This window comes from Staurois parvus, unplaced genomic scaffold, assembly GCF_062004578.1.
Source record: "Staurois parvus isolate SC_StPar_1 unplaced genomic scaffold, SC_StPar_1.0 ptg000657l, whole genome shotgun sequence".
Lineage (NCBI taxonomy): Eukaryota > Metazoa > Chordata > Amphibia > Anura > Ranidae > Staurois > Staurois parvus.
The window spans coordinates 20847-45602 of NW_028318453.1; positions in this window are offsets into that span (position 1 = coordinate 20847).

Here is a 24756-nt window from a genome sequence, read left to right on the forward strand (position 1 = left end):
GGTGCATTGCCATGCAGCACACATACACGGAAAAAACAATGCATGTAATAAATAACACACATGGCCTAACACGGCCTTACAATGCACTGAAACTCAGGTCCATTTGCCCTTACGGGGAGCTGGAATAAAATAGGTGAGTATTTGTTATCCTATGAATCCTTTTGGAGGGCACACGTGACCTTGGATAGGCAAGTTTGATACAAATTGTGTCACCGTGCCACAAAAAAAAATAAAAAAGAACACGTAAAACTGTCAATGGGCCCTTATGGATCGGACCAAATGGATCAGTGCAACCTCTCTCCAAAAACTTCTGTCCAAACTGTGGGACAATCAAAACTGTTGACGTTGAATGTATTTGAAAGATGACGGCCTTGACTGTCTTGATGAAACGGAGGCTCAGGACTAATACGGAATTCCAGCATGGTCATTAGAAAGTTGGGTAACAATTCCAACCACCCAAAGTGTTGATGTAATAATGATTTTTGGGCTGCTAAATTCCTTGTTTGATGTTACAGACGGGATACTCGAGCTGATTCTGGTCTCTGTCATCCATATCATATTTTGTAGATTCCTACAATGCTCAAAGGTGATAAGTTGAAACTAAACTTTGGGAGTTTGTAAATTCTGTATATTATGGCAGCTCCTTATTTATTTATGCATCAGATTTTTTTTTTTTTTTTCAAATATAGGCAATGTAAATACTTGAATTTGGCCTCTTGCAATCCCCCTGTACAGCAGAGTGCAGACTGGGAGAGGGTGAAGCAGCACAAGATGCCAATCAATTATATTGCAATACTTCTATATTAACAAGGTCTTGTTGATGAGAGGAGAGAGCATAGTAATAGAGAGGTGAGCTCCTTACTGTCCCGCTTTCCCCTTTCACTGTCCAGACACAGGCTTGAGGAGGAACAAGACTTTAGGGGTTACCTAAAGTGTTACTAAAACTACAACAGTAAAATCAGTCTGTATATGCAGTAAAGCATGCTTGTAATACTCACTGTGGAATCTAAGGGGTTAATCCTCTGCATTGTGTAAAAAGGATGTTTGATCCTGTCTTCTCTGATCCTCCCCTGGGAGCGCGCAGCACCGCGATCCGGTGCCCGCTGTGTCCTCCGGACACAGTGAAACACCGATCGTTGGACGGGACCTCTGTACGAGGTCCCGATCATGTGATCACTGATTGGCCAATCAGTGATCACATGCAAAGTAGTAAGCAAGATGTCACTTCTGACATCATTGCTTATTACGTGTGAAATCTGTGAATGATCACAGAGGTCACATGGTTCAAGGCTATTCACAACAGCCTTGTACCATGTGACAAGCTGTGACCAATCACAGCTCACTCAATACTTCTCAATGACTGCAAGAATGCAGCCAGAGAGAAAGAGAAATGATTGCTTTTACATCCTATATGGGTGTAAAAGCAATCAGTGTAAAAAAAAAAAAAAAAAAATCTTCATCACCCCCCACAAGTAGTACAGTGTCACCATGGTGACACTGTACTGCTAGGGTGACAGTATGTATAAAAAATAATAATATAAAAAAATAAAATAAAAATGTTTAAAAATTATAATTTTTGCTTATAAACTAATTTGGATTTTTTTTACTTAAAAGATAACGGAATCAATTTTGGCTAAGATTTATGATGAAATATTATTTATTTGCAAAATTTTATAAAAAAAACACTTTTTTTCAAAATTTTTGGACATTTCATTTACATAGCAAAAAAAAATACAAATCCCAGTGGTGAATAAATACCACCAAAATAAAGCTTTATCTGTCTCAAACAAATGGTAAAAAATTCATTTGGGTACAGTGTTGCATGACCGCACAATTGTCATTAAAAGTGTGATAGCGCTAAAAGCTGAAAATTGCCCTGGTCAGGAAGGGGGTAAAAGTGTCCGGTCTGGAAGTGGTTAAAGTGGTTCTAAAGGCTCAAGGTTTTGGTTTTTTTTTACCATAGTCATATCATTCTATGCATTCTGCATGCATTTTCCCCCAGTCCCCCCCCCCCCCCCCATACTTACCTGAGCCTGATCTCATAGGATTAAAGACAGCAGTGGGAGCCATGGGCAGGGCCATGTAGCGCTCTATGTGTCAGTGGACACACGAAGCGCGACTTGGGAGAGAGCCCGCATGAGTGCCCCCATACCAAGCAGCTTGCTATGGGGGCACTGGCAGGAGACTGGGCTGCTCTGTGCAAAACCATTTCACAGAGCAGGTGAGTATAATATGTTTGTTATGAAAAAAAAAATCCTTTGGTAGGTAGAACAGCTCCCATGTATATTTTGTTCTGTGTATTTAGCTGTCTGCCTGGAGTTCTCCTTTAAATGAAGAGCACAATAGCTTCTGATTAGTACCTATATTGTGTTTGCTTGTTCTGGTCTTATTCAATATTCAGTACCGTATACATGACTTTCATGACATAAGCAAATACACTCTTTTCTTTTTTTTTCAAACTTAGGGCCAGTTCACACCAGAAAGCAGAACAGGAAAGGCGCGTTTCATGCAAATTTCCCACACTGCAGGTGAACGCGCTGCCCTTGCAAATGTATTGTTAATGGCATCCCAAATGCAGCTTGCAAACGCAGTGCATTTGCAGCCACAAAATCGCACGGTACTGCAAGCACTGCTTTTCCCGTGGTGCAGTGCCTATTCAAATAAAACACACCGCAGTTAGTCAGCAAAACAGGATGATTGTTGTACGCTGCACCTTAGCGATTAGTAGAGCCACAGGGGCCCCAAAAACAGCATCTGTTTGCATACAAGGAGGGTTATTCTTCTCTAAAATTGCACTTCTATTCAGGGGAACACTTTTGGTATAAATAGTGATTCCTGGAGTCCTTCTCTAATCTAACATACCTTGTGTTTCTTTCACTTGCAGTGGGGCTGTGATCTACAGACGGAGCATGAGAAATATTTGGTCCGACATTGTGGGGACGTCCCTGTATTCATCCATCAACTATCCATATGACCTCAAACCTTTCTACGCTCGAGGCAATGAGGATGGGCCTCAGCGTACCATTAGAACTCAATGTGACTGATCGATCACAATCAGATTACTACATAACTTGATTAACACATTTCATTATTTGAATTTCTTATAAAATAGAATGAGCCCTTTTGCTGCTTGGGCCCTATTTTTTTTTTTGCACACATTAAAATGTACATTTTGGGTCTGGAGAGTATTTAAAATTCCCGAACCTATATACACGGCTCAAAAAAATGAAATGAACACTTTGAAAACCCATCAGATCTCAATGGGGAAAAATCTCCTGCTGGATCTCTATACTGATATGGATGGGGTAATGTGTTAGGAATGTAAGGATGTCCCATCGTTTGATGGAAATAAAAATTATCAACCTACAGAGGACTGAATCCAAAGACACCCTGAAAATCAAAGTGCTGAAATTTCATTGCACCAATCAGAATGGTCCTCAGTAGTTTGTATGGCCCCCACGTGCTTGTATGCATGCCTGACAACATTGGGACATGCTCCTAAGGAGACGACGGATGGTGTCCTGGGGGATTTCCTCCCAGATCTGGACCAGGGCATCACTGAGCTCCTGGACAGTCTGAGGTGCAACCTGGCGGTGTCGGATGGACTGAAACATGATATCCCAGAGGTGTTCTATTGGATTTAGGTCAGGTGAGAGTGGGGGCCATTCAATGGTATCAATTCCTTCATCCTCCAGGAACTGCCTGCATACTCTCAAAACATGAGGCCGGGTATTGTTGTGCACCAAGAGGAACCCAGGACCCACTGCTCCAGCGTAGTGTCTGACAATGGGTCCAAGGATTTCATCCCGATACCTAATGGCAGTCAGGATGCCATTGTCCAGCCTGTAGAGGTCTGTGCGTCCCTCCGTGGATATGCCTCCCCAGACCATCACTGACCCACCACCAAAACGGCCATGCTGAACCATGTTACAGGCAGCATAACGTTCTCCATGGCTCCTCCAGACCCTTTCACGTCTGTCACATGTGCTCAGGGGGAACTTGCTCTCATCTGTGAAAAGCACAGGGCGCCAGTGGTGGACCTGCCAATTCTGGTGTTCAATGGCAAATGCCAATTGAGCTCTGTGGTTCTGTGGCATTTTAATCCCACTTTAATAAAATAGAAATTAACGAAAAAGTTAGAAAATGGTTGAGGGGAGAAGGGAAAGAAGGAGTTAATTTGGGCTGATTTGCGTAGACTAAGGTTTAATAAGGGGTTGAATAGAAAAATTTTATTTTAATAAATGTGTTTTTCCTCTTGTCAGGCTGCTTTAACTGACAGGATATGCAGATTGAAATTATGTGCGGTTACAGACATTTTACCGCATTGTAAAAACGTCTGTCACCGCAGGCACACAAAGGAAACAATTGTTTCCTATGTGTCCCATTCACACTGCAACGCAGCCTAGCACTGCGCTAAAATGCAGACATGCAGCACTTTATCGCATCATACTGCATGACATTGCAGTGAATGAAGTGTACATTTTGTACATTTCAAATAAAGCTTATACAGAAACCAAAAAAAAAAGGGGCAGTACAATGCGCTGATTCGCGCACCACACTACCCCCTAGGGCAGCTGGCAACAGAGAGCTTTCACAGAAGTAAAGTGCTGCAGTAGCACTTCTTACATTGTGAATCAGCCCTAACCCCCGGTTCACACATATGCGGCCGTGCGGGCCGCGTTTTGCTCGGGCACGAGAGCCCATTCATTTGAATGGACTCCAGTGCCCGTGACACGCAGGGAAAGAAGTCCCTGCACTTCTTTGGAAAACGCAGCCCTCACGGGACCCTCGGTTCCCACTACGGTTACGTTTCCCAGTGCGGGCGGCGTGCCATTAGAACTAATGGCACCTGCCCGCAGGTCCGCAATTCTCTGTGTGGGTGGTGCGGCTGCACGGATTTTCATGTGGATCTGCAGCGGCACCACCCGCACAGATGTGAACCTAGGGTAAGACCCCGGTCATATCATTGTGACTTGTCATGGAATTTGATAGTTTCAAATCAACATGACAAGTTGCACCCTATTGTCTGCAATTGAAGCCATCAAATTGGTGCGATTCTGACTTCATCAGAGTTGCACCGATTTTGAAATCAGTGCATGCACTACTTTTTGCAAGTTCAGGGGCAACTTGTATAGCCACATGTGCCTATGCAAGTCGCACAGATGTCTTGCAAGTTGCACCTGAAGTCGCACTGACATCCAACTTTGAAATCGTGCGACTTTAACTGAAGTTGCACGATTTCAAAGTCTGATTCGGTGTGACCGAGCACTAAAATGTAGTAGGTACAAAAGTAATACTGTTACATTGTATCTGTCTTATGTATGAATGTGAATTAGGGACTTTAGATTGTACACCCCTTGAGGGTTAGGGACTGATGTGAATGTACAATATATATGTAAAGCGCTGCGTAAATTGACATCGCTATATAAGTACCTGAAATAAATAAATAAATCTGTGTATTTTGTATCTGAGCAATGTTGATAAACGGACAGCTTTTTTTCTTTTCATTTTTAGAACCTACAATGGCTAGCAATTGGAAGGGGGCAGAGGGATAGAAGGACTGGATGTGCTACACATGTCCTGTGTACTTTGATGATGGTTTTTTTATGGACATGTGCAGCACGTCCAGTGTCTTCAGCTAGTTGATATATCTTAACTACTTTCACACCTGTTCACCCCCTATGGAGAAGAGCAATTTGTATATCTCTGTTATGGACCTGTTCATTCGGCAATACCTTTTGTCATTACTTAAGATGTGATAACAAATATAAAATAAATAGTGATCCCCTAGTTATTACTGTGCTCAAACAAAAAAGTATCAAAAATAATAAAAGGAAAGCAAATAAAAAAAAATATAGAAAAAATGTGAAAATAGGAAAGTTTTGCAATTGCAGAGCTGCTACAACCTGGCAGTGCAATCACCACACATGTGAACATCATATTAACTAAAGCAGCAACGCGCTCTACTATATCATCGATAACCACAATAGAAAAATACATTTAGACATCAACACTAAACAATTATGTATAAATGTTCAATTCGTAATTAAGTCCCATACACAGGGAAAAAAAATCGATAATATTCTCCGTGTTCACAACAAGAAACTCTTCACCAAATTCTTGCACCGGTATACCCTCCACCGTCCACAATTAGGTGTCTCCTTTCCTGGTGAGATAGACCTCCCTGCCAAACAGCCCTTATAATATCAGACCGCATACAGGTTCCCGCACTCCAGTCCCCCATATGCAGCAAAAAGCAGAAGAGTTTCTTGTGGTTGGACACAGCATGAATTTGGCAACTGGTTTCAGCCAATGGTTCCAGCTAAAATCAGTTGATCAACTGTGTCCAATCACACACAGGGTTCTGTGTTTACTAAAAGAACTCTGTGTACAGGAAACACCGATATGCCTGTTTTTAATTTTTTTCCTGCAAAGCAGGGAGAAAAACAGCCATACAGTAAAGTAAATGCAGCACATATAACACACATTACACATTGTTAGGCATACAATTAGCCCCTTGATGTTAACCCTTTCTCAGCCAGCGTCATTAGTTACAGTGACAGTGTGCAGAATTAGCACTGATCACTGTATTAGTGGCACTATTGATATCAGTGTCAGTCATTGTACCTCTCAGCCTGTGTCAGCTAGCACCAGATTGCACGCCACATTTTAACAGTTATAAGTCGCTGATCACCGCCAATACCGGCATAGCATCATAATGTATGTGTATATATATATATATATATGTGTGTGTGTGTGTCTGTCTTTTCTTTATATATATATATATCTGTATATGTGTGTTTTATGTATGTGTGTATATATATATATATATATATATATATATATATAAAATTTGCACTTGGGATTTTTTTTCTTTACCAAAGACGTAGCAGAATACATTTTGGCCTAAATTTATGAAGAAATTTAGTTTAAAAAAAAAATACTGAATATGTTTTATCACAGAAAGTAGAAAATATTGGGTTTTTTTCCCAAATTTTTGGTCTTTAATTTTTTATCTTTTTTGGTTTGTTTATATATTAAAAAACAAAAAACCAAGTGGTGACCAAATAACACCCAAAGAAAGCTCTATTTGTGTGAAAAAAATGATATAAATTTGATTTTCATACAGTTATGCATGAAAGTGCAATTGTCAGTTAAAGTAGCACAGTGCCGAATAGCAAAAAATGGCCTGGTCATAAATGAGGGCAAAACCTTCCGGATCTCAAGTAGTTAAAATGACACTAAAGTTAGGTGGGCCATACATGGGTCGAATTCTGAATTCATTTTCTTTAGAAAATCAGAAATGTTGTTCTTTTTGTAATCCGATGGTGCCACCATTCATTTCGAAATTCGACCATCCAAGCCCTCAGTTTCACCTCATGTTGCTACAGAAAAGAATTTTCATGGCTGGGAATCTTCTTTCCTTCCAGGTCACGGTTCGCGCTTATTTCTTTTTTGATTATATTTCTCGCATGATTCTCCCATCATTGATTAGAAATTCATTTGTTTTTCAAAAAAAATTTCAACATGCCCGATCACTCAAATTTGATGGCTGCATGAAAATTCTGCAGCCCACTAATGGTGTGAAATTCAATGAAAATTCTGCATTATGATTCTGGTACAAAGCATTGCAATGTTATTTACAAGTTAAATAATGTGTTTTTTTTTTTTTCAATTTTGTGCTTTTTTAAATGGTAAATGTGTAAACATACACTCACCGGCCCCTTTATTAGGTACACCTGTTCAGTTGCTTTGTAACACAAATTGCTAATCATCCAATCACATGGCAGCAACAGATTACTTACGAGCCTCAGAATGGGGAAGAAAGGGGATTTCATTGACTTTGAACGTGGCATAGTTTTTGGTGCCAGACGGGCTGGTCTGAATAATTCAAAAACTGCTGATCTACTGAGATTTTCACGCACAACCATCTCTAGGGTTTACAGAGAATGGTCCGGAAAAGAGAAAATATCCAGTGAGTGGCAGTTGTGTGGATGAAAATGCCTTGTTTATGTCAGAGGAGAATGGGCAGACTGGTTCAAGATGATAGAAAGGCATCAGTAACTAAAATAACCGCTCATTACAACCAAAGTATGCAGAGTGCCATCTCCGAACGCACAACACATTGAACCTTGAAGCAGATGGGCTACAGCAGCAGAAGACCACATCAGGTGCCACTTCTGTCAGTTAGAACAGGGAACAGAGGCTACAATTCACACAGGATCACCAAAATTGGACAATAGAAGATTGGAAAAGCGTTGCCTGGTTTGATGAGTCTCGATCTCAGCTGCGACATTCAGATGGTAGGGTCAGAATTTGGAGTGAACAACATGAAAGCATGGATCCATCCTGCCTTCTATCAATGGTTCAGGGTGGTGGTGTAATGGGGTGGGGGAGATTTTCTTGGCACTAGGAAGGTGTACCCAATAAAGTGGCCGGTGAGTGTATATTAAATGTGTAAAAAGATTAACCTTTAAAAACAAATATTTCAATATTAATAGTTACTGAAATAGAAACAAAAAATCAGCAGGCAAGTAATAGTTTAAGGGAGAAGGAGACTAAGCAGTTAATTGGGGCTGATTAGAGTAAATAAGGGTTAATAAGGGGTTACAAAGAGGAACATTTTATTTATTTACTTTTGCTTTACTTGTCACGTTGTTTTAACTGACATCCCTTTTCATCTGCAGATGAATGAACAGAATGATACAAAAGTAACAAAATGTTACTTTGTATAATCACAGATTGAGGCTCTATGAACTCTAGGGCGACTCCAAAGTCACGTGATTTCAAATGTGTCTTTTTTGGGCGACTTTTATGCGGCTTTAAATTCGCTGGCACTCAAGTCGCAAGAAAGTGGCATCAAAGTAGTGCAGGAACCTTTTCAAAGTTACTGCGACTTTAGGTCACATAGAATGGAATGGGTGCCGTTCAATCGATGGGCTGCGACTTGTCACACAACTATCTGTATCCTGACCGGCATGACAGGTCACGCTAGTGTCAACGGAGTTTTATTCAGAACGCTTTTTTGGCAGCTACAGCCGCCAACACCTTCTATGAACTCTGATTAATCCAAGCCATCGATTTCTGAAAACTAGTGTGGGGGAAGGGTCCCACAAACAGAGTAGAGAGACTGGACGTGCTACACATGTTCTGTGTACAATGATGATGGGGTTTTTGTGTGTTTTTTTTGTTTTGTTTTTTTTGGGACGTGTGTAGCATGCCCAAAATCAGTAACTAGTTAAAGCGACCCTGTCAGGTCCTTGAAAAATAGAGCTGAAAGTTCCCTGCAAGAGAAGAGGTAGCAATCCCACCTCTCTGTTGACCCGTATCTCCAACTTCTCCCCTGTTCAGGGGAATGCAACCTCCTCCAGGCCCTCTAGCATTTGGTACTGCTTGGACCTTGAAGTAGGGGACATACCCCGAAAGCTTGTCCTGAAAATTGAATGTTATTGCAAATAAAAAAAAGTATCACGGACAGTACTCAATTGTTTCTGTACTTCCCGGAGAGTCCGATACCAGTACTCACTGTGTGCTGTGGTTCCATTCTCTGACCTCCTAAATGACTGCTGTGTAGTAAGGTGGCAAAGGAGTCAGAGAATGAAATCACAGCATGCAGCAGGTCCGCTGGTACCCCAACACTCCCTGAACAGTCCTTGAAGGGCTTGTAAATGGCTGCAGCAAGGAGGCAAGAGACATGGACTGCTGCCAAGGTGAGTATGCTACTTCTTCTTTTGTTTTTTTTGTTATGTTTGTTTTATTTATTTTTTTGTTTTTTTATTTTTATTTTTGGAGAAAAAAGTGAAATGATTGTTTTAGGGCTGGTTCACACTAGATGCAGTCCAGTGCGTTTTTTTCTTTTTTCTGCATCAAAAATGCATGCACAGTGTTTTCCGTGTTTTCCAATGGTCCTAGTTCACACCAGTGCAGTCAGTTCCCTGTGCAGAATAAAAAATAGAACAGTCTGAATTTTTTCTGCACAGAACCATACTGGACCTGCATCAGAACTGCACCGGAACGGAGAGCGGTGTGAACTGCAAGCAAAAAGGTATCCAGAATGCATTCAGAGTGCGTTTTTGTAGTTTGAACCAGGGGCGGAATGACAACTCATGGGGCCCCCGGGCATTTTGGTGGATCATGGGGCCCCTGTGTCCTTGCCCAAACTCAAAAAAGCCTATGAAAAAGGTACCAGGGGCATCTCATGGGCTCCCTACTGACCTCGGGCAGTGCCGAGTTTCCAAATGGTAAGTCCGCCCCTGGTGTGAACTGTCCCTTAAAGTGGACCTATCCTTTAACTTATGAGCTCGCTCCGCATTTTGGTTCCAAGGATTTCATCGCTCTGCCCCCGCCTACTGTAAAAGCAGCGGAACAGATGTGTTCATTTCTATTAATAATGATCAGGTTTTATTTTTTTGTTGATTCCATACGATTTCCAGCAAGGAGATCGCATCACAGATGTCACTGATTAATACGGCTCTGACATGTAATGAATGAAACGTGGCGGCTCGCTGCATCATGTGAATCAGATGTGTGGCTGGGCTTTATTACGTGACATCTGAAGCCAACGCTCTCTTCCCTGTATGATGTCTGACGCTCTCACAGACATCTGAAAAACATTTTTCAGATTTAATAAAACACATGTTGTTTTGTAGAAGACAGTATGCTGAAAAAAAGTGGCAGTTGGGTTAGGAACTGCACTTTTATTAGCTTGTGGAGCGCCAGCCAGTTATTGGACAGATTTTAAAGCGATATTAACCACTTCCAGTCCGGACACTTTCACCCCCTTCCCATCCAGGCCAATTTTCAGCTTTCAGCGCTATCACACTTTGAATGACAGTTGCGCGGTCATGCAACACTGTACCCATATGAATTTTTTAGCATTTTTTTTTAGACAGATAAAACTTTATTTTGGTGGTATTTATTCACCACTGGGATTTTTATTTTTTTTTGCTATATAAATGAAAAAGTCCAAAAATTAAAAAAAAAAGTGTTTTTCTTATAAAATTGTGCAAATAATCTTTCTTCATAAATCTTGGCCAAAATGCATTCAATTATCTTTTTAGTAAAAAAAAAAAAATAACCCAAATTAGTTTATAACCAAAAATTATAATTTTTTTAAAAAAAAATTGTTTACACTTTATTTTATTTTTTTTTATATTATTATTATTTTTTTTTTTTTAACATACTGTCACCCTAGAGGTACAGTGTCACCATAGTGGCATGGTACAAGGCTGTTGTGAATAGCCTTGTGCCATGTGACCTCTGTGATCATTCACAGATTTCACACGTAGTAAGCAATGATGTCAGAAGTGCTTACTACTATTCATATGATCACTGATTGGCCAATCAGTGATCACGTGATCGGGACCTCACACAGAGGTCCCGTACAGCGATCGGATTGCGGTGCCGCTCGCTCCCAGGAAGCACGCACAGTCCAAAAGGAAGGGCGCCGTTTATGAACAGCAACCCGCCCCTGCACTGCCACCGTCCGGCATTTTATATACATGGGCCGGACGGGAAGTGGTTAAACCCAAAACCAAAAATGTAATATATTGCCACTTACCAATAATTAGATGTGTCAGCTGCATTAAGTTTTCTTTTTTGGGGCTTTCCCCCCCTCCCCCTCTGCTTTCACAGTGCGATCTGGCCAGTAACGCACCACCTGTATTAGAGAGCCCCAACTCTGGGTGAAGGAGCACCGGGGGCATAGCACACAGAAACATTGTCAGTCTAAGGCAGCATTTCTCAACCTTTTTTCAGTCAAGGCACTCTTTAAAATTGTGGGCAGTCCCAAAGCACCTGTCCTCCATCACTGAGCTAATGTGGCCCCGGCATTGATGAAGAGGGGCAGGGAAGGGTCAAACTAGGATGCTGTGCAGGCAGGGGCGTCCCTAGAGTTGGTGTCACCCGGTGCGGTAACACTTGGTGGCACCCCCTCCGACGATTCCCGCAGAATGGATCGGATCTGCGGATTGAGCATAATGGATCGGAGCCCGATCCATTATGCTCCCCAATCCGCAGATCCGATCCATCCTGCGGGGATCGTCGGCATGCAACCTATACGGGGTGACACCGGACCCGCTCCACGAAAAGGTAAGTTCCGACCTTCTAACCGCCGGCGTCCTGACAACCAATGACAACATCAGTTGATAAGGAGGATGTCAACTGCCTGCACACAGGGACGTCCCTAGGCAGGTGCAGGGAGTGCGCGCCACACCGGGTGACACCTACCACACAGGGTGACACCGGACCCGCTCCTCGAAAAGGTAAGTTGTCCATCCTGCGGGGATCTTCGGCTTGCTTTACAACTTACCTTTTTTGTGGAGAAGGTCCGGTGTCACCTTGTGCGGTTGGTGTCACCCGGTGCGTTGCGCATCCCCCCCACCTGCTTAGGGACGCCCCTGTGTGCAGGCAGTGGACATCCTCCTTATCAGCTGATGATGTCATTGACAGTTAGGACGTAGGAGGCTAGAAGGTCGGAATGGTGCACAATAAAAATCCTGTGACTTTGTGTAACTAAAAGGACGGTTTGTTCCCCCCACTGGACATTTTGCAAAGGTACCCCTGAAGAAACCTCAAGGCACCCCAGTGTGCCTGGGCACCCTGGTTGAGAAAGGCTAGTCTAGGGGGAGGGGAGTGTTTGATGTACTAGCAGATTTAGATACACTAACAAGCCAAACTCCAGCTCACACTTTACAGTTACAGCAACATTTTTTTTTTCTTTTGGGAAAGAATTTACATACATAACAGCTAATGGTTGCAAGCACCCCTGTCAGTGGTAAATGGTTTGTCTCAACACTTTTAACTGATGCATTTGCAGGCAGCTTGTTCTGTTGAAAAAGAACAGACTTACTTGCTGGATCACCAAGTGAAAGTAAAAGAAAAAAACCCGAAAAAAGCAAACTAAAGCAGCCATCACATCTAAGGATTTGGTGAGCTACAATATAGTAAATGTTTGCTTTTGGGTTTAATACCGCTTTAATTGTCTTCATTCCCATTGGGAGCACAGAAGTAAGGGGGCATCCCAGTGGGGGAAGAGACCGTAAAATAATCCAATCAGATTTTTGTGCTCAGATGTGTGCAGTGTGGTTCCCGGGTACTTTTGTTATTGGTTTATTGGCAAAGTGATTAAAGCCAGACTCCAGGCATTCAAGTGATCATTTTCTCCCCTACCCCGGGGCAATGTACCTTATCTTGTATCTTACATTTCTAGCTAGATAATTTTTGAAAGACTTTACTGGAGCAGTTGCATGACCAGTCCAGTCCCATTTTTCTCCTTCCTGTGGTGTGGAGGCAAGCAGGGAGCAGTGGCAGTACAGGAACTACTTGTCCCAGAAAATCTGTATGGTTCAAGCTGCGGGGGCGGGGGGCATTGATGCTTTGCTGTTTGGGGCAATATTAAAGACTTCTGACTGCTGGGGCTGCATCATTACATCACCCCTAGTACTGAGAGCTATAGACAAGGGTGTTAAAAAAAAAGCTGGCTATGACAAGAAGTAGCAGCTAAAGCTCGCTGTCGTGAAACCGAAAGTTTCCACAAAGCTATCGCCAAAGGAGAGTGCAACAAATGTGCCCTGCATAGAAAACATTGATTTCAATTGTAGCCAGCAGATGGAGATTTAGACATTTTAACTGGTTTTCCAGGGGCTTTGTTTTTTAAAAGTCTGTTTGCAGAGCTCAATAGCTGAAGCTAAAATTTACACACAGAGACTGAGTTAAAATTGCGACTCTTTCCCTTCTCCACAAATTACTCTCTTTGAGGAGACCACTTTTGTCTGTTTCTTCTGCTATGTTCGTCTCTTTAAGATAACTTTTAGCACTCTGGGAATCCATTGTCTGGCATTCAATTAATTTTTGTAAAACAAAGGTTTTATAGTGTCAGATACAGTCTGGATTTGATACAGGTGATCTCACTCCTGCCCCGTGCTATGCACCAATGTTTACACCCCATGTGACTTGCAATGGCACGGGGGGTGTACACAGGAAATTCTCAATGGGCCTGTACTCTTGGGGGATTGCAGAGCAATACTGCTGTGGGGACATGACGGAGCCATGGCATGTTCCTGAAAGGACTAACACGCGACAAGCGTGCCATAAACGGGACATGTGCTGGTGATGTCAAGTGAACAGCAACGCATTGCAAGAAACGTAAGCAGATGACAAGAGATCTAGAGGCAGCAATATATAAAGTATGTGTTGATTATTAAAATGGGGAAAATGTAATAGGGAGAGTTTACTACCACTTTAATAAAGGAGATTCTCAGGGTGTGCAGCTGTCCAGATCATCTTCTAATCGCCAGAGTTCAGCTTTAATTACGCATCTGTTTTGCGTGGAATCTCTCCAGTGATGAATTTGGTGCAGACGTGCTAATCTGTAAGTTTGCTGTGTAGGATTTCTTTCTAAGTTAGTCACACATTTGCTCAGTAATGTCTTTCAATGGATCTCATTGCTCCTGTTTAGCATCGCCTAGCTTTGTGACAGAGTTGCTAAATGTCTCACAATCAGTTTCCCACATTTCCACACAACAGTCTCTGAAATAGTTTTCTTCCATTGTTGCTTTCACAGACGCCTTAAAGAAATCACTTTGATTATGCTTTTTAGGCAGAGGATTTGTCTGTGAATAACACCCCCCCCCCCTCCTTCCCAATTTCACTTGATTTTTAAATAATTACATTTCTTTGTTTTTCCCAGGTGTACAACCCTCACACATCCCAAATGCGTAGCGGCAATCCGACAGACCAGCTTCAGCCGGGATAGCAGTACTCTCGTAGCTGTATGTGACGATGCCACCATTTGGCGCTGGGATAGACTCCGGTGAATCCTCTTCTTGTGAAGAGACCTCCATATTCGGTGTAATGTACTATTCGCGTTTTGCGACCCGCGTTTTGTAGTAGGCCTGACGGCCATAGCCAAGTTTAGTGATCTGGTTCTTCTCTGTACTGTTCCCTTGCTACAATTTCAGCTGCTTTTAATAAAAATCTATTTTTGTACAGCTTTCTGTAACATCTGTTTTTATGGATTTTGATGTATTTACTGTCTACTGTATATGCCGTTTGTATGATTGTGTAATATGGGCATGTTGGAAACCAGAAGGAGTATGTTCTATGTATGTAAATATCTTGTCTGGCCTTTTTAAAGAAGTTAATTTAAGATATCATATTGTGGCAGTTACTTGATGTTATGAATCGGTGACTTAAAATACGAACTGCTCACACGATAATGAACTGAAATTTTCACGAAGCGTCTTTGTGAACCAATAAAATGAAATTAACAACAAAACCAAAATCTGGCTGTTTTATTTCAAATATACATTTTTAAAGAGCTGTAAACTCCTGTACTTGTGTTGATGATGCAACATTTTGTTTATAGGTCATAGATTGCATTCCAAGTTGTGTAGTTAGGTTGAAAAAAGACAAATTCGTAGCTCAACCAAAAAAATATACAGAAAAGATGAGTGCTCAGTGCATGTACCACCTAAAGGTAATAAGTTGAAGCAAGACTAGGAAAAATTCAGGGGTAGACAACCCTGGAGTGGGAGAAATCTACCAGAAAATGAGAGTCATAAAAATCACCAGGGTGCTGCATGGTCATTGTGTGGCTTCTTTTTTTTTTTTTTTTAAATATAGGATTCCCACTGCAGTTTTCACAAGCTCGTCCCTCCTGGTGGATGCCATATGACGTCCTTTCATGAATGTGTATTGCGCATGCCCGCAGGGCCTCACTGCGGCGCAATCTGTCACCGGCCTTGTACCTTGGACACGGCCGATGATGGATCTGTGTACCAGCCCTGTTGCCAGTACCATGTGACCTGCTGTGACCAATCACAGCAGATCACATGACAGTTGTATACAATGGATGGCTTCCTTTCATGGCATCCATTGTATACAAGTGTGTCTAGCTGTGAATGGTCACAGCGATCACATGCACAAGCTGGGCCAATCACAGCCCAGCTGTGTCATGTGATCAGCTGTGGCCAAATCACAGCTAAGTACAAAAAAAACCCCCTGAAAGAATCTATTTCATTCAGGTAAATGCTTGCTTATAGCAAAGTAATTCTTTGCTATAAGCAAATTGTGTACAAAAAAAAAAAGAAAAATCCTCATCACTTCCCCAAAGTAGTACAATATTACTATGGTAACATTATACTACTTTGGTCATAGTGAAATATGAAAAAAAAATGTAATAAACATTTTTAAAAAAGTATTTTTTTTTTTTTTCCGTACTGTCACCAGTGTCCCTGATCATCGTCATGCCAGTTATTTGATGACGCTGTACTGCACTAGTGACAGTATGTAAAAAAAACTCTGGGTGGGGATTCAGATCAATTATTTCCAAAGTTTTGACAAAACTGTATCCAGGACACGTTTCTAGTTCTGCCAGTGTTGGACAACGAAATAGAAAACCTGGAATCCTCAGCCAGCTACAAAGAATTGGAGGTTGAGGTTGCAGAACCCACAGCACCACCTTCAGCAGGGCAACTGCAGTCAAACAAGAAACTGAAAATCCTATAGAGTGTTAAGCTGACCATGCATGGTACACATTCCAGGGTTGGAATTGGAAAATAGGAACATTGGGCACAATGAATGTAACAGAGAGTGGAGAGTGAGCTGTATTGCAGTACTGTACCTTTAAGGAGTCTGAGAGGAGTAAGAGATACTGCGGAAGGGAGTATATATGACATCTTTTCCTGTGATGAGAAAGAATCCTTAAGGATCATACTATTAATACCACTCCAAACCACTGACAATATACTACATAAATAAATAAATATACCCCAGTAGCATAAATCCACCTTCACCCTTGAAGTTGTCAAATTGATAATCAAAAAATGCCACTCAATATAAATAATAAATCAAAAACATACAAAATCCCAAAAAAACAAAAATCAAAATATGTCCAAAATTCTAAAGTCCAAAACTATAACCCCAGTGTTTGTAGTTGCCAAATATGTGAATTCAAATTATATAAACACAATATTATTCAAATCAGGTAAACTAAAGAAACCCCCATGCATAGTGGTATTTATGTGCAAAACTTATATGTGCAAAAATGCAAAAAAAAAAATTTTTTTCAAAACAGTTATATAAAGAGAATATATATATATATATATATATATATATATATATATGATAAAAAACAATGTACTAATTCATATGAAAAATAATAATAAATAAAATAATAAATAAATAATAAATATTGGTAAGACAATACAAATAATGTAGTGTGCTCACTCTCACTTGTACAGCCTGCAATAGTGATTATAACTAGATACTGGTTATCCTTAACTCAGGTGACATGTAATTGTCCCGACAATGGAAGATGTATTGCTGTTGAGGTAGATTGTAATATTGCTTTCCTTCCACTAGATGGCCTTTTCTTCTAAGTTATGAGGGCTGGATAGATGGAAATAGATATCTCCCTTCGTCTTGTTAGGGTCTATCTCCTGTTTCCTCTTCTTCCCTTTTGCTCCTCCAATTTAGGCCATGTAAAAGAAAGATTCCCACATAGTGCTTTATCCTTCATAAAGTGTTTTAATGTGTCTCCAGACAAATGCAAACTTACATTCCACAGGGTAATACAGAGCGTTTTTTGAAATGTGTGCCCTCGCACAATGACAGTACTCGCCGTTCCGCTGTTGGTGGCGTCGTGACGTCAGAGCCCCTCCCCTACGCGTTACGCCACAGGGTCATGTGGCTTCCTCAGGGGGATATAGTGAGACGCCATGACGCTACTGCTCTTATATAGGTCGTTCCAGCGCCATTTTCCCGGAGTCCGCACAGAGGCGGCCATCTCAATGGGGCCAGATATTTTAACTTATATTCCCGCAATGTGTACACACATAGACCACATTGCTTATATTGTGTTTACAAGGTTTATTAGGAAACAACCTTTACTCTGACTGTATATCACTAGTACTGTGACCGGGCTAGGCACAAAAGGATCTTAGTCAAAGGATCACTAAGTCAGATGACGAAATGCGTCAAAGGGAAGTGACGTCAGATGCACACGAGAACCGGAAGTGAGGCGGCAGCCATTTTAGTAGTGGCAAAAGCACACCAAACTATCTGGAGAATGCAGAGGATTGTTAAAAGGTCTGATATTACTGGATCAATGCGGTTTTAAGGAGTGCATATTGTGAGTACACTGAATAAAGATATTACATGGTACAGTGGCGGTATTACACTATTATAATCCCCATATATTTTGGCAATTTGGTGAAGTATGGTGTAAGGAGGAGTATGGAGCTGACTTGCTAATGGATCCTGAGGATAGAAGGAGAGAGGGATAACCATAAGGATCCCCTTTCGAGGGCTATAGAACTTCCATTGCTATTTGGATAAGGCTTAGTTATTTTGTTGCTCTGTGTGACTTTTGGGGGTGGGGGGACCGCTTGGTCAGCTCATGTCCCCCTCATTATATTTAACCCACCCTGTGCCTGTTAAGGGGTACAGGGTGTGTATGTGAATGTCTGAGTCTTGTGTATAGTGTGTGTTCCTTTGTTCTCGGCCACATGGCTGTCCATTGTTTGTTTGCCATGTGCTACCCCCCATTGTGCTGTGCCTTGCTGGCCAGCCAACTATTATGGGATGTACTGTTTGTGTATTGGTGTGGGGGTTGGTCAATGTCCTTTGCCATGTGCTTCATCCCATTGTTCTGTGTCTTGGTTGGATGGGGAGGGGTGATGAGGTGTTTCCTGCAGCCTCCCACTGATGGGGCGGACTGATGATGTAGTTCCTGTTCCTGGTTGTGTTTCCCCGCCCTCTGTATATATTCTGTGTTTTGTGTTAAAATAAAGAGTTGGCTTTCTGTCTTAAGAAGAGCTGGGTGCTGTCTATTTCCTGAGGGATTTCAAGGGTGTGGTCCGTGGATGGCGTTCGGACAGGGGAAGCTGTGGTATAACGGAAAAACTCAGTGCGGTCTGGGTTCCGGTTCCGTTACATTGGTGGCAGCAGTGGGATTGTGCTTCCAGCTGTAAACACATCCAAACCACCACCGGGATTCAAGAGCAGGAAAAGACGTCAGTCACCCCAGTGGAGCTATGGACCTGGCATCAGAGTTCCCAGGGCTGCTGCAGATCATCCTTGCAACATACCCCAGGACTGTGTCTACGGATCAGTACCTGAAACTCAGGCAGCGGATTTGGGAGGTGCTTTGGAGAGGAGCGGTCCAGGCTGCTGGTATGGACAAAGGCAAGTGCTACCCAACCCCAGGGGAATGGGCCAGGGACCATCGGAAGTCACGGATGCCATTCCTGGGAGAGCAACCCCAGGAGCAATGGGTGGCTGAGTTGGACAGACTGGTCCAGCAGTAGATAGAACTGGACAATAGATATTGGGCTCTGTGGTGGTACGCAGAGCAGGAATATTTAGGGGTGTCAACAGAGTGCTCTCCTGAGGGACATAACTTTGGTGGGCCTGGATTGCTGTGGGAGAGCCTTACAGATCTTTTTGTGTTTGGCGATAGAGGAGAACCTACTCTGAAGGAGTTACGAGAAGGCAGAGAGGCTATGTTCGGTCTCACAGGGGTCTCAGAACTTAAACCAGATCTGGAATACCTGCTGAAGAAAGAACTGGATCTAGAAAGGGCATACAGGCAACTGCTAGGACATGTTCGGCAGCATGCCCAAGAATCAGCAGTGGAAATTCCAGAGACTGGGGATCTGATAGACCTCTCGGCTGAGGAGGAACCAGCAGTAGACCTGGCAACAGGGCCAAACAGTACTGAACTCTGCCCAGCACTGGTAATGTCTCCTGAGTTCCACGGACAGGAGATGGTGAGCCCCGATCCCCAAAAACCAATTCCAGAGACCAGGGATCTGATACACTTCTCGGCTGAGGAGGAACCAGCAGTAGACCTGGCAACAGGGCCAAATGGTACTGACCTCTGCCCCACACCTGTGGTAGTTTCAAAGGCCCAGGGTGAAAAGGGAGAGGAGGTTGTTGTCCTCTCTCCCCCACAGTCAGCCAGAGTGGAGGAAACTGTTTTCCCTCCCAAGCCAGGATCTGTGCACCAGGGGGACAGTGACAACGGAATTCCATCCCAGCAGCAGATCCACAGTCTGGGAGGGGAGGAAGCCGGCCTCCCTCCCCTACGGTTAGCCGGAGCAGATGTGGGGTCCCCAGCAGAAGTGCTGGCAACAGGGCAGAGCACCGCTGGCCTCTGCCTAGCAACTACAGCCACCACCTGGATACCCCAGGGATGCTGGGCAGTCGGCCCAGATCCCCCACAGAAGGATGAAGGCGGCCCAGCCACCCTGTCTTCTCTCCAGCAGCTGAGAGGATTTCCGGGAGAAGGACCAGTCTGTACTTCTCCCCAGCGGCGGGAATGTTCTACGGGAGAGGCAGAGGTTGGCTGGGTGAGTAACGCTTGGTGTGGGACAATTTGCATGGGGTACTGTGCGGGTGCTGGCATTGAGAGACTGGAGGTGCAGAGTACGCTGGGATCTACTCCTGCGTTACTCTCCTGCCGAAAGGGGAGATATGTGACGGGAGTGACTTTTGGGGGTGGGGGGACCGCTTGGTCAGCTCATGTCCCCCTCATTATGTTTAACCCACCCTGTGCCTGTTAAGGAGTACAGGGTGTGTATGTGAATGTCTGAGTCTTGTGTATAGTGTGTGTTCCTTTGTTCTCGGCCACATGGCTGTCCATTGTTTGTTTGCCACATGCTACCCCCCATTGTGCTGTGCCTTGCTGGCCAGCCAACTATTATGGGATGTACTGTTTGTGTATTGGTGTGGGGGTTGGTCAATGTCCTTTGCCATGTGCTTCATCCCATTGTTCTGTGTCTTGGTTGGATGGGGAGGGGTGATGAGGTGTTTCCTGCAGCCTCCCACTGATGGGGCGGACTGATGATGTAGTTCCTGTTCCTGGTTGTGTTTCCCCGCCCTCTGTATATATTCTGTGTTTTGTGTTAAAATAAAGAGTTGGCTTTCTGTCTTAAGAAGAGCTGGGTGCTGTCTATTTCCTGAGGGATTTCAAGGGTGTGGTCCGTGGATGGTGTTCGGACAGGGGAAGCTGTGGTATAACGGAAAAACTCAGTGCGGTCTGGGTTCCGGTACACTCTGGTAAGGGTATTTATTCCTTTAATAGAAGTGAACACGGTTTTTCACCTGTGTGGCACAACGCATGTTTCACTTATACACTTGCACTCTAATCACCATAGAGGATTCACAAGTGTGTTTTTTGTGGAGTGCATTCACTCAAAGTTTATTTATGTAAAAGGATAATGCACTATGTTTTTTTCTTTCTCTTTGAGATGATTTTGATTGTGCAAGCCTGTGGGAGGCTCTAATATTGAGATTACTGTGTGGAATCACATATTTGACAACTACAAACACTGGGGTTATAGTTTTGGACTTTAGAATTTTGGACACATTTTGATTTTTGTTTTTTTTTGGATTTTGTACGTTTTTGATTTATTATTTATATTGAGTGGCATTTTTTGATTATCAATCCTTAAGGATCGTTGGGGTGATCCTAAAAGGCGAGTTGGCCCCTAGGGCCAAGGTTTGGAGGTGAGCGAGTATTTCTGCTGTTCTGAGGATTTGGCACTAGAATGGAGACCACCAGTTCACTTCATCACCTGCATGATTTTTGTGGGTTTTTTTGAAGATCACGAATATATGTTAATTGGACTTTTTATGAGAGTTTGTTCATTTGATATATGTATGGTTAAGCACAAGAAAACATTTTTTAGTATTTGATATTTGCTTTAGTAAGGCACCGAACACTATTCATATATTTTCCCTTTGTTATAAGGGACCACGATTAAGATATCACCATATTTATCCTGATAAGGATTTAAAAAAGGAGGATTTGTTTTCACGAAGTGTTACCACAAGTGATTCCTGTGCTTAGCACAAGTTTTGCACTTTATTGGATCCATTTGGGATCAGAGCACTGTGTGTTTACATATTGGTTTGTCATTTAAAAATATTATCAGTGTCATATCACTACTATATTATTATTATTCATTTGTATCATTAATTTGAGTAGTAGAGCACTGTTTTGTTAGAATTTAATATCATATGTTGATTTGTTAATTATTAGCGCTTCACTATTTATATAGATATTCCAGATCAGTATAGAAATCCAGCATGATATTTTTTCCCCATTGAGAACTGATGTGTTTTCAAAGTGTTCCTTTCATTTTTTTTTTTTTTTGAGTAGAGTACTTTTGGTTCCAGGTTTGGAGGCTTCAAATACAACCATTATCCAATTTGCCATTCAATTGTACCTCCAGACATGTAAAATCACCATTATTAGATACTCAAAGTAGACCTAGCATCAGATTATTTCATGTGAAGTGCATGCACGGTAAGTAATGTGTAAGTGTAACTATTTTTATAACCTCTGACAGAGATCACAGTAGTCCCTTTTGACAATGTTGTCATCTGCTGTTCTCTTCTGAAGGATGCAGCCATTTTTGTTCAGCCATGAGGCAGAGTCACCACAAGGGTTGAGATCAGGCATGATTGGACACAGGTCTGAACCTGCCTGAGCTATCCCGCTTGGAAGGTGTCAAAGCTGACATCCAATCATAGGTGATTTTGGCAAGCCCTGCCGTGAAGCTACACATATACTCTTGGGGGTCATGGGCAGCATTCCTCCTTCTCCAAACACGGCGAGTTGAGTTGATGCCAAAGAGCTGGATTTTGGTCTCATCTGACCACAACACTTTCAACCAGTCCTCCTCTGCATTCAAATGTTCAGTAGCAAACTTCAGACGGGCCTGGACATGTGCTTTCTTGAGCAGAGGGACCTTGCAGGCACTGCAGGATTTCAATCCTTATCGGCGTAGTGTGTTAACAATTGTTTTCTTGGTGACTGTGGTCCCAGCTGCCTGGAGATCATTGACAAGATCCTCACGTGTAGTTCTGGGATGATTCTTTACTGTTCTCATGATCATTGACACTCCACGAGGTGAGATCTTGCACGGTGCACCAGACTTAGGGAAACTGGCAGTTGTTTTGTGTTTCTTCCATTTGTGAATGATTGCACCAACTGTTGTCACCTTCTCACCAAGCTGCTTGGTGATAGTTTGGTAGCCCAGTCCAGCCTTGTATAGGTCTACAATCTTGTCCCTGACATCCTTGGACAGCTCTTTGGGCTTTGCCATGGTGGAGAGTTTGGAATCTGATTGATTGCTCCTGTGGACAGGTGTCTTTTATACAGGTAACAAAATGAGATTAGAAGCAGTCTCTTAAACGGAGTGCTGCTAATCTCAGCTTCTTACCTGTATGAAAGACACCTAGTAGCCAGAAATCCTGCTGAATAATAGGGGCTCAAATACGTATTTCCCTCATGAACATGCAAATCAGTACATCATTTGTTAGATATGCATTTCTGCTGCATTTTTTGTTGCTATTCTGTCTCATTGTTACAATACACCGAACATTCCATTTTTAGACCGATCATTTCTTTGTGAGTGGGCAAACATTCAAAATCAGCAGGGGATCAAATACGCATTTCCTTCACTGTATATAATCAAGCACCTAGGCATGCAGACTGCTTCTACAAACATTTGTGAAAGAATGGGTCGATCTCAGTGAATTCAAGCGTGGTCCAGTGATAGCTTCCACCTGTGCAACAAGTCCATCCATGACATTTCCTGGCTACTAAGTATTCCACGGTCAACTGTCAGTGGTATTATAAGTGGAAACAACTGGGAACAAAAGCAACTCAGCCCCAAAGTGGTGGGCCATGTAAAATGACAGAGCGGGGTCAGTGCATGCTGCAGCGCACAGAAGTTGCCAACTGTCTGCAGAGTCAATAGCTAATGACCTCCAAACTTTGTGTGGCCTTCAGATTAGCACAACAGCGCGTAGAGAGCTTTAAGGCTAGATCATTGGAGACAGATACCCTTTGACGCAACAATTTTCCTGTTTTTCCAAAACCCACTCTTTTCTTTCCCGAATCCATCTTTGTGTTGGTACCATATCAATAGCTCCCTTAGTGTCTAAAATTGAGTATTACCCCTGGGGAGTGTCTGACCATTTGCCTCTAGTGGACTGGATTATAGCTCAGCCATCGTTGACTTTTGCCCAAATCCCCCTGGAAATTAAATGCCTTCTGGCTTCAGTTAAAACCATCCCATGATCATATTGCTACCCTAACCTCTTCTTACTTTAGTAACCATGCTCACCACTCAGCCTTCTGGTATGGGAGGCATTCAAAACTTATTTACGGGGTCTTTTCATATTTGAAATTAACAGGATTAAGAAATCTTCACAATTAAAAGATGTGAAAAATCTTGTACGATATCTTTAACTAGAATATGTGACCAATGCGTTAGAGGCATGGATGTCAGCCCAAGCTGCCCTTGACCGCTTGATGACATTGATGGCTGAACAAAGACGCTTCTTTACAAAACTAGCAGTTTTTTGAAGAGGGGGAAAAAACAGGATGACATGCCTAAATTGGTACATTTCCATCAGCATTCTCCTAGCATTGGTGCCATCGTAACTAAACGTAGTTCTGTTGTTAATACTCCCAAATTAGTTGTTGCAGAGCTGGCACGATTCTTTGAGGACCTGCATGGTTTGCATTCAACCTGCTCCGATGTTGAACTGATAAGCCATCTACAGCAGGTTCCCCTCCCTACCCTCTCGGCCAAGCACCAAGGTCTCCTAGAGGAAGCCCTCACCACTGAGGAACTTCAGAGTGCGGTTAGCTCCTTTCTTTCTAAAGCCCACGGGGGTGATGGTATACCGATGGAAGTATATGCCAGTTACGGTGAACAACTCTTATCCTGTTTG